At 39.1% G+C, this 14,348-nt stretch overlaps 1 pseudogene; it reads left to right on the top strand.

Moving 5' to 3' along the window:
• Positions 1 to 5,936: 5,936 nt before the first annotated feature.
• Positions 5,937 to 6,317, top strand: LOC110298298 (vitamin K epoxide reductase complex subunit 1-like protein 1 pseudogene; annotated as a pseudogene).
• Positions 6,318 to 14,348: the final 8,031 nt, after the last annotated feature.

Here is a 14,348-nt window from a genome sequence, read left to right as displayed (position 1 = left end):
TTATGTTGTTATTGAAGATCATCTTTAGTCCGTGGTGATCTGATAGGATGTATGGGATTAATTTAATATTTTTGTATCTGTTGAGGCTTGTTTTGTGACCATTTATATAGTCAATTTTATTTATTTTTATTTTTTTATTTTTTTAATTACGTATTTTCCTCAATTACATTTCCAATGCTATCCCAAAAGTCCCCCATACCCCCCCACTTCCCTACCCACCCATTCCCATTCTTTTGGCCCTGGCATTCCCCTGTATTGGGGCATATAAAGCTTGCAAGTCCAATGGGCCTCTCTTTCCAGTGATGGGCCGACTAGGCCATCTTTCGATACATATGCAGCTAGAGACAAGAGCTCCAGGGTACTGGTTAGTTCATCATGTTGTTCCAACTTTCTCTAGCTTCTCCATTGGGAGCCCTGTGATCCATCCAATAGCTGACTGTGAGCATCCACTTCTGTGTTTGCTAGGCCCCGGCATAGTCTCACAAGAGACAGCTATGTCTGGGTCCTTTCAGCAAAATCTTGCTAGTGTATGCAATGGTGTCAGCGTTTGGAAGCTGATTATAGGATGGATCCCTGGATATGGCAGTCTCTAGATATATAGTCAATTTTAGAGAAGGTATCATGAGGTGCTGAGAAGAAGGTATATCCTTTTGTTTTAGGATAAAATGTCCTGTAGATATCTGTTAAATTTGTTCCATCACTTCTGTTAGTTTCACTGTGTCTCTGTTTAGTTTCTGTTTCCAGAATCTGTCTATTGATGAGAGTGGGGTGTTGAAGTCTCCCACTATTATTGTGTGCAATGCAATGTGAACTTTGGGCTTTACTAAAGTTTCTTTAATGAATGTGAATGCCCTTGCATTTGGAGCATAGCTGTTCAGAATTGAGAGTTCATCTTGGTAGATTTTACCTTTGAAGAGAATGAAGTGTCCCTTCTTGTCTTTTTTGATAACTTTAGGTTGAAAGTCGATTTTATTCGATATTAGAATGGCTGGCTACTCCAGCTTGTTTCTTGGGACAATTTGCTTGAAAAATTGTTTTCCAGGATTTTACTCTGAGGAAGTGTCTGTCTTTGAGGTGGATTTCCTGTATGCAGCAAAATGTTTGGTCCTGTTTATGTAGCCATTCTGTTAGTCTATGTCTTTTTATTGGGAAATTGAGTCCATGGATATTAAGAGATATTAAGGAAAAGTAATGGTTGCTTCCTGTTACTTTTGTTGTTAGAATTAGGATTATGTTCATGTGGCTATCTTCTTTTAGGTTTATTGAAAGATTACCTTCTTGCTTTTTCTGGCATAGTTTCCCACCTTGTGTTGAAGTTTTCCCTCTATTATCCTATGAAGGGCTGGATTTGTAGAAAGATATTGTGTAAATTTGGTTTTATCTTGGAATACTTTGGTTTCTCCATCTATGGTAATTTAGAGTTTTGCTGGGTATAGTAGCCTGGGCTGGCATTTGTGTTCTCTTAGGGTCTGTATGACATCTGCCCAGGATCTTCTGACTTTCATAGTCTCTGGTGAGACTATGGTGTAATTCTGATAGGTCTGCCTTTATACGTCACTTGACCTTTTTCCCTTACTGCTTTTAATATTCTTTCTTCATTTTGTTCATTTGGTATTTTAATTATTATGTGAGGGGAAGAATTTCTTTTCTGAGTCAAACTATTTGGAGCTCTGTAGGCTTCTTGTATGTTCATGTGCATCTCTTTTTTTAGGTTAGGGAAGTTTTCTCCTATAATTTTGTTGAAGATGTTTACTGGCCCTTTAAGTTGAAAATCTTCATTCTCATCTATAACTATTATCCTTAGGTTTGGTCTTTTCATTGTGTCCTGGATTTCCTGGTTGTTTTGAGTTAGGATCTTTTTGCATTTTGCATTTTCTTTGATTGTTGTGTTCATGTTTTCTATGGAATCTTCTGCACCTAAGATTCTCTCTTCCATCTCTTGTATTCTGTTGGTGATGCTTGCATCTATGGCTTCTGATTTCTTTCCTAGGATTTCTATCTCCAGAGTTGTCTCCCTTTGTGATTTCTTTATTGTTTCTACTTCCATTTTTAGATCTTGGATGTTTTTGTTCAATTTCTTCACCTGTTTGGTTCTGTTTCCCCATAATTCTTTGAGGTATTTTTGTGTTTTTTCTTTAAGAGCTTCTACCTGTTTAACTGTGTTCTCCTGTAATTCTTTAAGGGATTTTTGTGTTTCCTCTTTAAGGGCTTCTACCTGTTTAGCTGTGTTCTCCTGTATTTCTTTAAGGGAGTTATTAATGCCCTTCTTAAAATCCTGTACCAGCATCATGAGATATTATTTTAAATCCAAATCTTGCTTTTCCGGTGTGTTGGGGTATCCAGGACTTGCTGTGGTGGGTGTACTGGGTTCTGATGATGCCAAGTAGTCTTGGTTTCTGTTGGTAATAGTCTTGCATTTGCCTTTCACCATCTGGGTAATCTCTGGTGTTAGATGTTCTCACTTGTCTCCAGCTGGAGCTTGTACCTCCTGTGAGTCTGTAAGCCTGTATCAGCACTCCTGGGAGATCAGCTCTCTCCTGTTGAAACCAGTGCACAGAGGGCTGTGGAAGAAAGTATATTCTTTTGTTTTAGGATTAAATGTTCTATTGATGGCTTTTAAATCTATTTGGTCCAAAACTTCTGTTAGTTTCACTGTGTCTCCCTTTAGTTTGTATCTAATCTGTCCATTGATGAGAGTAGGATGTTGAAGCCGCCCACAATTATTGTGTGAGGTGCAATGTGTGCTTTTTGCTTTAGTAAATTTTCTTTTGTGAATGTGGGTGCCCTTGTATTTGGAGCATAGATGTTCAGAATTGAGAGTTCATCTTGACAGATTTTACCTTTAATGAGTATGAAGTGTCCCTCCTTGTCTTTTTTGATAACTCCAGATTGAAAGTTGATTTTATTTGATATTAGAATGGCTACTCCAACTTGTTTCTTAGGACCATTTGATTCGAAAATTGTTTTCCAGCACTCAGAGGAAACTCTGAGGTAGTGTCTGTCTTTGTCCCTAAGGTAGGTTTCCCATATGCAGCAAAAAGCTGGGTCCTGTTTACATATCCATTAGTCTATGTCTTTTTGTTGGGGAATTGAGTCCATGGATGTTAAGAAGTGTTAAGGAATAGTGATTGTTGCTCCCTGTTATTATTGATGTTATTTTTATGTTTGTGTGGCTGTCTTCTTTTAGGTTTGTTGAAGGATTACTTTCTTGCTTTTTCTAGAGTGTAGTTTCCCTCCTTGTGTTGGCATTTCCCATCTATCCTTTGTAGAGCTGGATTTGTAGAAAGATATTGTGTAAATTTGGTTTTGGCATGGAATATCTTTGATTCTCCATCTATGATAATTTAGAGTTTGTTGGGTATAATAGTCTGGGTTGACATTTGTGTTCTCCTAGGGCCTGTATGATATTTGCCCAGGATCTTCTAGCTTTCATAGTCTCTGTGAGATGTCTGGTATAATTCTGATAGGTCTGCCTTTATATGTTACATGACCTTTTTCCCTTACTGCTTTTAATATTCATTTGTTTAGTGCAGTTGGTGTTTTGATTATCATGTGATAGGAGGAATTTCTTTCCAGGTCCAAACTATTTGGAGTTCTGTAGGCTTCTTGTATGTTCATAGGCATCTCTTTCTTTAGGTTAGGGAAGTTTTCTATAATTTTGTTGAAGATATTTACTGGCCCATTAAGTTGGACATCTTCACTTTCTTCTATACCTATTATCCTTAGGTTTGGTCTTTTCATTGTGTCCTGCATTTCCTGGATGTATTGGGTTAGGAACTTTTTTCATTTTGCATTTTCTTTGACTGTTGTGTCCGTGTTTTCTATGGAATCATCTATACCTAAGATTTATTCTTCTATAAGATTGTATTCTGTTGGTGATGCTTGCATCTATGGTTCCTGGGATCTTTCTGAGGTTTTCAATCTGCAGTATTGTCTCCTTTTGTGATTTCTTTATTGTTTCTATCTTCATTTTTAGTTCCTGGATAGTTTTGTTCATTTCCTTCGCCTGTTTGATTATGTTTTTCTGTAATTCTTTAAGGGCTTCTTCCTTTTTACCTGTGTTCTCCTGTATTTCTTTAAGGGAGTTATTTATGTCCTTCTTAATGTCCTCTGTCATAGTCATGAGAAGTGATTTTAGTTCTGAATCTTGCTTTTCTGGTGTGATGGGGTATCCAGGACTTGCTATGGTGGAAGAATTTGGTTCTGGTGATGCCAAGTAACCTTAGTTTCTGTTGCATATGTTCTTACACTTGCCTCCTGCCATCTGATTATCTCTAGTGCTACTTGCCCTCTCTATATCTGACTGGAGTCTATCCTTCCTGGAATCCTGGTTGTGTCATAATTCCTCATAGTCTAGCTGTATCTAAGATCCTGTAATTTCAAGATCCTATGATCCTGAGATTCTGGGTGTGTCAGAGTTCCTGGGAGTCATGCTGCCTCTGGGACCCTGAGATTCTGGTGTGACCAAGCTTCTGAGATCCTGGGATCCTGTTATCCTGAGTGTGTTAGAGTGCCTGGGAGTGGAGCTTCCTCTGGGTGTTGTGGGATTTGTTGAGGAGTTTGTGACCAAGGTAAACAAACCACAGGTGCAGACTGGAAGAAACTGGAGCCACTGGTCTGGCTGGTCAGGCTGGCCAGGCTGCATTCCTGCATTTCTGGAGCCACTGGTCCCAGTTACTCCTGGTGGTGTTAGAACAGATGATGTTTCCTCCTCACCCCTGATCCTAAGATCCTGGGCATGCTAGAGCGCCTGGAAGTGGAGCCTCCATTGGGTGTTGTGGGACTGGCTGTGGAATTGGTGCCCAGGATGTGTAATTCTTACTGATGACTTTTTTTTAAAAGAAGTTTTCACATTTTACATTTGATATCTGAAACATCTAACTAACATGCCAGTAAGATCAAGCATGTAAATGTTTGTGATTTACTACTTATTGTTTGATGGTTAGAAAGTAAAATAAAAATAATTCACATATAAAAGATGGCTCTCGTGAGTTATATTTCTGTTACTTGTGTGACTGAGACATCTGTCTTTATTTTGAGGTATGTTACTTATTATCAGAAAATTGCAGTCTTTGCCACAGACCTTTTCAGTTGGTGCAAGACTTGGTCTTGTGAGATATTTAGGGTTGTGGTACAATAATAAAATGTTTATCTATCTTAAGTCTAAGTCACTGTACTGGCTGGTTTTTTGTCAATTTGACACAGCTGGAGTTATCACAGAAAAAGGAGCTTCAGTTGAGAAAATGCCTCCACGCATTTTCTCAATTAGTGATCAAGGGGGAAAGGCCCCTTGTGGATGGGACCATCTCTGGGCTGGTAGTCTTGGGTTCTATAAGAGAGCAGGCTGAGCAAGCCAGGAGAAGCAAGCCAGTAAAAAACATGCCTCCATGGCTTCTGCTTCAGCTCCTGCTTTCTGACCTGCTTGAGTTCCAGTCCTGAGTTCCTTAGTGATGAACAGCAGTATGGAAGTGTAAGCTGAATAAACTCTTTTCTCCCCAACTGCTTCTTGGCCATGATGTTTTGTCCAGGAACAGAAACCCTGACTAAGACAGTCACTTTGCTGCAATAGCTGACCTGCCTGTCTGAGTTGCTCTGAGGCCAAAAGCTTCAGTCTCTGGCATTTAGCACCTCATCATAAAACAGCAGGAGATTAAGTAATGTAGCCTTTGTTCTATCTCCACCTGATCTGCACAGCTCTAATTCCCAGCCTGCTAGATGAAGTCACAGGAAGAAAAAGGGACACCTTGAAAAGCTGTTTTGGGTTTTATTTCTAAGTTCTTAGTTCTCAGAAAAGTTCTCTCTAAAACTTTCTCCAAAAAGTTATCTAAGAAAGTTCTCTCTTGAGCATCATCAGTTGGATCTGGCCCGAGGGATGGCAGAGTCTGAGGTGGAGGCGGAGGGAGGTGGCAGCGGCAGCTGCAGCAGCGGCAGCGAAGATGGCAATGCCAGCTCTGCTGAGATTGTCTGGTGCCGTGATGGGAACGGGTGGCCCGATGGGGTCGAGGATTTGGTCTTTTGGGTTCCATGTTTGGAAAAGATGGTGTATTAAACCAGCCAAACAGTGTCTTTGGACTTATATTTTATATACTACAGTTACAACTTGGCATGACATCCAGCGCAGATGCAGCTCCTGTCCTCCATTGTGTCTGTGGTGGGGTCTTTGTACCTGGCCTACATTCTGTACTTTGTGCTAAAGGAGTTTTGCATCATCTGCTTCACCACATATATGCTGAACTTCTTCCTCCACATATATGCTGAAGCGACTAGTTTATTGGAATGAGGCCTGGAAGCTACAGCTGCAGCCTAAGGAAGACTAATGGGCATCAAATCTCCACCCAACTGTCTCAAACACTTCTTTCATTAAGTTTATTTTGCAAGTTTTTTTTTTTTAATTCACAACAGACACTTTCTCTGAGAATCTTAAACTGATTTTTGAAAATATTGTAAATTAGAAGGGGCCCTAGCTATTTCTGTCTCGATCGTCATTTTAAATCCAGACACACACAAAAAAAAGATATGCCAAGCCAATCAAAGACAAGCTTTAACTTTACCTTGAAGATGGTTCTGAGATAATAAAATGTAGCCTTAGCCCCCAGTCCTCAACAGTAAAGTGAGCAGCCATTGCTAGTAATTCTTTAATGTGTATAAATTCAATTTCAGGTATAACGAGTGTGATCATGAACATGAAAATATTTTAGAATAGATGCTGTATTAAATATTGCCATGTTTACAATATGTAATATGTTTTAGCCGATGGATTTAAACCTGTAGATTCAACTAGAGTCCATTTGTATGATATTTGTAAATAAAGGTAGAAACATTGTATCCACCCCTACAGAATTTACTGTACAGTTTAGTTGAAGTGTAAAAAGGAGTTGTCAGCTCATCGTGACTGATAAACAGTGGAGATAGTAGTGGTACAGTATTGACAGCAGAATCAGGGTGGTTGGTTCCCTTCCATCTCCCACTCTGAGAGAAAGAAACTAAGTCTGAACATTCAAGTTAAATTTGACTAGTCAGAACTGGATAGATCGTAACTGTACAGGATGTCATGTAAGTAGACCTTTTAATTCCAAGGCTCTCAGGACGCTGGTGGTGGGAAGTGGATGTAGTCTTTGGAGAAAAACTGAAACCACTATGGCGTTTCTGGGCAAAGCCTCTTTTTTTTTTTTAATTAGGTATTTTCCTCATTTACATTTCCAATGCTATCCCAAAAGTCCCCCATACCCTCCCCCCACAAACACACACTCCCCTACCCACCCACTCCCGCTTTTTGGCCCTGGCGTTCCCCTGTACTGGGGCATATAAAGTTTGCATGACCAATGGGCCTCTCTTTCCAGTGATGGCCGACTAGGCCATCTTTTGATACATATGCAGCTAGAGTCAAGAGCTCCGGGGTACTGGTTAGTTCATAATGTTGTTCCACCTATAGGGTTGCAGATCCCTTTAGCTCCTTGGATAATGTCTCTAGCTCCTCCATTGGGGGCCCTGTGATCCATTCAATAGCTGACTGTGAGCATCCACTTCTGTGTTTGCTAGGCCCCAGCCTAGTCTCACAAGAGACAGCTATATCAGGGTCCTTTCAGCAAAATCTTGCTAGTGTATGCAATGGTGTCAGCGTTTGGAGGCTGATCATGGGATGGCTCCCTGGATATGGCAGTCTCTAGATGGTCCAGCCTTTTGTCTCAGCTCCAAACTTTGTCTCTGTAACTCCTTCCATGGGTGTTTTGTTCCCAATTCTAAGAAGGGGCAAAGTGTCCACACTTTGGTCTTCGTTCTTCTAGTCTCTTAAACAGCAGCTGAGCTCTCAATATACATGTGTTCCCTTGATTCCGGTGCCAGTCAGCTGAGCAGTATTACAACTGAAGTAAGCACAAGCCAAGTGCTCTGAGTTTGGTCCATAGTGTTTTCCCTTCTTGTTTCTTCTTGCACTAAAGATGGTCAGTATTTCAGAATCACATACTGAATTTGTAAATCTTAGGACTGTCGGGAGAAACCATTTGCTGACTCAGAAGAAACACAACACGTAGAAAGATCTGGAAGAGAAACCTGGAAATTTTATCCCACTCCAGTAGCCACACAGAAGCAGTGAGAAGAAACCCAGAGTGATCTGAATAAACCCAATGGCATGGCAACTGTGTTTCTCTGGTTAGCATCTTACAGGAGATGTTAAAGATGCTTTCTATCTTAAATCTCAAGCCAAATCATTCTGTGTGTTGAACTGGGGCAGAAGTATCCCTCCCTTCCTTCCTTAACCACATAGCAGAGAACTTGCCTTCTACCAGAAGGATCCGTGCAGCCATTTTATTCCTCAGGTTGAGAAGTGGCAGTGTTTGTTTGTTTGTTTGTTTGTTTTTATGATTTGGTTAATATGTTTTTTTAAAAAGGCAACTAGACAGCAAACTCTGAGACGGCAACCACTGAGTGGTTTACAACCTTCAGTCGAAACTGATGCACCATAGGATTTCTGTCCTGGGGCAGATATAAAATAGGAATTGTAATGCTCCTTTAGGAGATTCTAACCAGTTTCTTAAAAGACAGCTTAATTCTGGTTTCATCAAAGGTTGTGTTTCCCCATGAATGTGAACATTTCTGTGACTATCTTACTGTGTATGCATTGCTGTTGTCTTCTGAAGTAGTTAAAGAACGTCGAGAAAGCAGTGAATGGTATTTATGGTAAACCAAGTCCTCGGTCGAGAACTTTACAGTTAGGTCATCTCATAGCCCTGTGTCCAGGTCTCCCAAGGCAGTGAAATGGCTAATAGCTAAGACTTCTGCTACTTACATATCAAGGCTCTGCTAAACATGTCCCACGGGACCCAATTCCGAATGACCTTTTCTGTCTTTTATCACTCAGCAGAGTGGAGTTAAAGCCTGTCTTGACATTACAGATGTCTCCAACCCTTACTCAAGAGAATGTGAGAGGATTCCCTCCACCAGACCCTTCAAGACTTCCCTTTGCTTTCCTAAGTCTTGGGAATACCACCATTATTGATGGTATGAATTGTTTGTTTGTTTGTTTGTTTGTTTGTTACGTTCCTATGACCTAATAGGATGAATACCCCTTTCTCACTGAGAGTTAACAGATGCTGTTGGAAATAACAGCATTTGCTGGCCAGTGTGCTCATGCTTGCCTGTGGTCCCATCACTTGGGATATAGATGCAGGAGGATCGGGAATTCAAAGTCATCCTTGACTACATAGCAAAATAGAGACCAACATTAGCTACAGGAGACCCCATCTTTAAAAAAAAAAAATCTTTTTTTTTTTTCTTCTAAAATATATGTTCTCTGTAAGCAGGGGGAAAAAAAGAAAAAGTTCTCTCTTGCTCTCTAAAAGTTCTCTCTGCTCTCTTCTCCTAATCTTGCTCTTTCCTCCTGCTCTGATGTAACAGTTATAATGCCCTTATTCCCAATGCCATTATTCCCAATGATATCCCCTTACTTCTAAGTTCTTCTTGAGTTCATTTCTGTTTTAAAAAATTTCTCTCTCTGTCTTCAGCACGTATACATCTTTCAGAATACATGATCACATGGTAAAATGCTCCACACAAGTTTACACATAAATTCAAATTAGAAATCAAATTAGAAGTTTACAACAGAGAATGTGTACATGTTCACCCATTAAGAGTAATTATCTGGCTAAACAATTATCATCTGTCACTAGCTCTACAGGTTCATGGAGTGTTAAAAACTATAATTTTTGTGACTAACATATTAGTGAAGTTTCATATAGATAAACCTAGTCAATATTTTATCTTCTGTCTTTGTACTTATAGTAAAACCTTAGTTCCCTTTTTATGACCTTTGGTTAGTTGTTTTACAACCTCTTGGAATGTGCTCTAAGTTGTAAATGCCTGCTTGCTATCTCAGAAGCAAATTAACTCATGACACTTAAAAACTGGCAGAGTTTTCATTGCAGTTCTGACATCAGAAAGGACTTAATAGTAGTCCTATTATAAAAGAGCTTAATAATTACTATTATAATTTTAGGAATTCTTATAGGATCATCATTAAGCATTAAGAGATCATCTATTTGTCTATATAGCATCACTACAAAACAGTACATCTTCATTGTTCTACAGAGATCTGCTCAAAAGGGTGGGCTAAAACCTAGTGATTGTTATATATATTTAGTAATAACAGAAAAAGCATATTTATAGCAGTAATCTTTCTTAAAATAATATCTTCTCTTCCTTACCTAGAGAAGCAATTCCATCATTAATTTTGACTGTCCATGGTAGAACCATCTCAGGAAGATCACCTATTAGTTTTTAGTTTCTCCTTGATGGCTTCTGTCACTATTTTTCTAACAACTAAAGAATTAGACTATACATTGTTTTATATTTGTTTTTCTGCTCTGAATCAAAGCATAGGCCACTAAAGCAGTTAGAGGGGCCACCTGTCCAGCTGCCCTAGGGGATCAAATTAGCCCCATAATGGTGAATTGTCTCCTTGTAGTTGCACTTTCAGGTAATCCAGAGAAAGCAGCTGATGCAGTGAGAGCTACAGCAAAGGCCATCTGGAAAGGATGACTTCACTTTTAGAAGTGAAAATAACATCTCCTCCCATCTTCCAGTTGCATCTTTATTGTTAGCTTGCCTATCCATTGAAGCATTATTTCATCTTCCAATATGATAGAAAATATAAAGCTAATTACAGATATTAATTGTTTTTATGTTAGTTGCAAATACCAATTTTTCTACTTTGTTATGAATTCTGTAGTACAGACATTTTTAAAATAAAATAATCTTCTCTTAAAGGCATTCTGGCTTTGGTTGGGGTCAGTTAGAAAGCCCCACTTATGCTCAAGTAATAAAAGAATTTTCTCATAATATTTCTACTACTTTTATACTTTAATTTTCAATACCTATGTAGTTTATTCTGAAGTTATTCTGTGATACACAAGGCAAAAATCATAGGCTTTTAGTATTTTCTAAACTCATAGTTTTCAAATTTGTTTTATTTTCTTCATGGGAATAGAAACAAGTCTCAAGGTTTTTCAACTTATCTTAATCATGTTATAAGACCAATATAGTTAGTTGTAAGTACAGTAAACCATCCACATCCATTGTTTTAATGGTATTGCAATTCTACTATGCTGAATTATTCTTCAGTAAACAACCTACAAATTGTATAATATGACATGCATATGCATAAACACTCAATACTACTTTCACTAGAGCAAAGAAACATTGAAAACATTGTATAATGTTTCAAGTTATTCTTAACATTAATAAGCAGAGGCACACGTAAAAAATGAAATGTTACCTATATAAAATAATGTCATTTATAGCATGCCATAACTTTGTTGCAATGTAAAAGAAATCATAAGATATGGAAAATTGTCTATATGTCCAGTAAAACAGAAGCCTGGGATTCTGTCAGCCATCACTGATTACTCCATAGCAAACAGAACTTGGGTTCCAGTATTTAGTTGGCTGTGGTTTGCTACATACATCCCTAATGGTTGGGCAAAAACACAAGTGTTGAAGTATAAGGTGTCACTTGTTTAGTCCTGAGGAGAAAGTGTGTTGCCTACTTCTATATCATTGTAACAAACAGAACCTCACAAAATAATTTACAATGGGGAGAGAATTGCTTTAGCTGGGGGTTTCAAAGGCCTCATTCCACCAGGTGGAGAGGGAGTGAGAGTGTAGGCCACTTCATGTCTTCACAGAGCAGGAAGAAGACAGAGAGGAATTCTGACACTTGAGTTTTTTCCCCTTTTCTTCTTTAATCCTTCTAGGTCCATGAGATGGTGATGCTCACATGCAAGACAGTTTTTCACCTCTCAGACATCTCTAGAATGTCATCATGAATATGGCCACAGATGCATGTTCACTAACCTCCTCACTGGTTCCAAACCCAGGCAATGTGGCAATGAGGGTGAAGCATGCAGATGGCTTCCCAGATTCCTTCACCCAGCGCTACTTCCCCTTGGTGCTTGTGTTGGATGGTTCTACCCAGCACTGCTTCTGGGTTTGTAGTCTTTCTAGGATGCTCAGGCTTAGAAATTACATCACTTAAATTCCACAGAAATAGAATTTGCTATTCTTCCTCCAACTCTACGAAAGTGTTCATTGTGGAGTTAAAATTTATAGCCCAGGAGACAATGGGTCAAGTTGCTAAATCTTTGTCAGATTAAAATCTGACAAGATCTGACAGATCTAGTCTGTCTCCTTCTAACTTCTAACTAAGATTCCCATGCTAGTGGAGGTTTTTTGTTTTTTTTGTTTTTTGTTTGTTTATTTGTTTGTTTGTTTTTATTAAGTCATCTCTCTGACCTGCTTCTTCTTTTCCTCTGTCCCTCCATCCATTCATCCCTTCTCTTTTCTTTCTTTTCTTTTCTTTTTTTTTTTTGGTCTTTTTAAAATTATGTCCATGAACAGAAAAATAAGATGCATAAATTTTTGTTTCATTAGTAACAGAAGTTTCACATTTCTAAATCTTCAAAAAGAATTGAACCTATTTAAGAGCCGAGTATGAAGCCAAAGGCAGGGGGTGGCTCATGCCTTCCATCCCAGTACTTGGGAGGCTGAGGCAAATGAATACCTGTGAGTTCAAGGCCAGCCTAGTTTACAGAGCAAGCTCCAGGATGTGCAAAGCCACATAGTAAAACCCTGTCTTGAAAACAAAACAAAACAAAACAAAAAGCAAAGAAAAAACAGTAACTAAGGAGTGAGAACTACACACACGTGTGTACAAGAGTAAATATTTAGACTGTAGTCAATGAATGTACTGGTTTAGTGAAGTGGAGGTTAGAGCCTATGTGATGGTTTGAATATGCCTGGCCCAGAAAGTGGCACTATTATGAGGTATGGCCTTGTTGGAAGAAGTGTTTCACTGTGGGGGTGGGCAATGACACCTTCTTCCTAACTTCATGGGGGGCAGTCTTCTCCCAGTGGCCAAATGAAGATGTAGAACTCTCAGTTCCTCCTACACCATGGCTACCTAGATGCTGCCATGCTCCCACCTTGCTGATAATATGTGGCTGTTTATATTACAAAGGCTAATTACACTCCCCTGAAAGCTGTTTTATGAGAGTGCCTGCACGTAGATTCTGCCCCCAGTTGGCTCTGATTGGTAAATAAAGATGACAGCAGCTAGGCAGGGCAGACAGAGGCAAGACTTGAGAATTTCCCAGGGTTAGGAGAGGAGGAAGGAGGAGATCTGCCATGTTTGGAGTAGAGAGAGACACACCATGCCTGAGAAGAGTGGAGTACAGGAAGCAGGCCGGCATGTGAAGGAGCTAGACAGCCTTCTGGATCCAGAGCAGCCAAGATAGAAAATAGAATTTAATAAATAATAACTCGGAATTATTGGTGGGATTAATGACATGGAGGTTAGGAAGTGGCCCAGCTGTTGTGCTGTTTGAAGCATGTAAGGCTGTGTGTGTGTCTTTCATTCAGGAACCCAGAACATTGGTAGCAGGAATGTGCTGCCGGAATTTATACACACACACATACACTCATATAGCAACAATAATGGACTAAAACTCTAAACCTGTAAGCCAGCCCCAATTAAATGTTGTCCTTATAAAAGCTGCCTTGGTCATGGTGTCCTTTTACATCAATGAAAACCTAAGACATCCTGTACCACAGCACAACTCCTGCAATCTACTGCTGAGGGAACATTTTAGAAGAGCAGGCAGAAAGGTTGTAAAAGACAGAACAGGTTTGCAATGAAATTGCCTCCTAGAAATGTCAGAAAAACTGCGCCCATGAAGTCTCTTTAACATATCTGACTAAACAAAACCCAATCAATGATAATATCAATAGACATGTTAATCTACACAGGAAAAACTTATAAGATTTCAACCTAGAAAAAGAACTACAGGCAACTAAAAAAACGCTAAGAGCAGGAGAAATAACCCCCCCCCCCAGGAAGAGCACACCAACCTGTTAACCAATAACAAGTGGTCAGCCCTGAAAACAAACATGCAAATAACATTACACAGATTTAGAAGGTTCTATTAATGTGTTTAGGTGTGTGCACGCATGTAAGAACAAATGAAGAAAAAAGGCATGGACTGAAGAGAGAGCAAAGGTGGAGTACACAGGAAGGCTTGGTGGGAGAAAAGGGAAGGAGGAAATGATGTAATATCAAAAATCTGAAGAATACAGATAGATAGATAGATAGATAGATAGATAGATAGATAGATAGATAGATGATAGATAGATAGATAGATAGATAGATAGATAAAATAAATGTAGTGCTATAAATTCCTTCCTGGCTAAAAACAGCAATAGCACTACATTAACCACTTGTATTTTCTTCAACACAGAACGTTGATGAGTTTGACAAGAAATTACTTTTATGAAGAATAAAATTTGCTTGTTGCTAAGGA

Source organism: Mus caroli, unplaced genomic scaffold, assembly GCF_978045245.1.
Source record: "Mus caroli unplaced genomic scaffold, Mus_caroli_1 scaffold_1, whole genome shotgun sequence".
Classification (NCBI taxonomy): domain Eukaryota; kingdom Metazoa; phylum Chordata; class Mammalia; order Rodentia; family Muridae; genus Mus; species Mus caroli.
This window is presented reverse-complemented; position numbering and strand designations above follow the sequence as displayed.